General features: G+C 50.6%; 1 non-coding gene across 1 annotated transcript; it reads left to right on the top strand.

Moving 5' to 3' along the window:
* The first annotated feature begins 410 nt into the window (after positions 1-410).
* LOC143308108 (5.8S ribosomal RNA) lies at positions 411-565 on the top strand. Its single transcript, XR_013065114.1, has one exon. It is a non-coding gene; the product is annotated as a 5.8S ribosomal RNA (ribosomal RNA).
* Positions 566-599: the final 34 nt, after the last annotated feature.

The raw sequence follows: 599 nt of genomic DNA, 5'->3' as shown, positions 1-599 counted from the left end.
CGGACCGGCTGAGAAGCGACGATAGCGAGTCTTTGAAAAACTATGTGTCCATTAGTTAGACCGATCGTCGCCGGCCGTGTGTCTGTTCGAATCTCGCAACCCACGATTCAGCGACAGGACGCGCGCTCGCATTCCTTGTGTGCGTTCGTACTTTTCAAGGTTTTTAAATGTACTTTACGCCCGACCGTCGAGAGGAGCGTGCCACTGGGCGTTTCTCCGACGGTTTCCGTCCTTGGACGCGATCGTGTCGTCAACGATCGAACAAACAAACAAATACGTTGGCGACGCCCGAATTCGCTCTCCCGCACGCGCCGGGTGGGAGAGTGATGTGGGTATCGAATGTGATGCGTGTTAATAATGAAAATAACACTCTAAAGATCTAAAGAGTTTGAAATACAAAATTTTACGATTACCCTGAACGGTGGATCACTTGGCTCGTGGGTCGATGAAGAACGCAGCTAATTGCGCGTCAACGTGTGAACTGCAGGACACATGAACATCGACATTTCGAACGCACATTGCGGTCCACGGATACAATTCCTGGACCACGCCTGGCTGAGGGTCGTTTTCTTAACAAAAGACTGCTTGCGTTTGCTTCT

This window comes from Osmia lignaria, unplaced genomic scaffold (genome assembly GCF_051020975.1).
Source record: "Osmia lignaria lignaria isolate PbOS001 unplaced genomic scaffold, iyOsmLign1 scaffold0153, whole genome shotgun sequence".
Taxonomy (NCBI): domain Eukaryota; kingdom Metazoa; phylum Arthropoda; class Insecta; order Hymenoptera; family Megachilidae; genus Osmia; species Osmia lignaria.
Note: the sequence above shows the minus strand (reverse complement) of the source record. Positions and strands in the feature narration are given on the sequence as shown.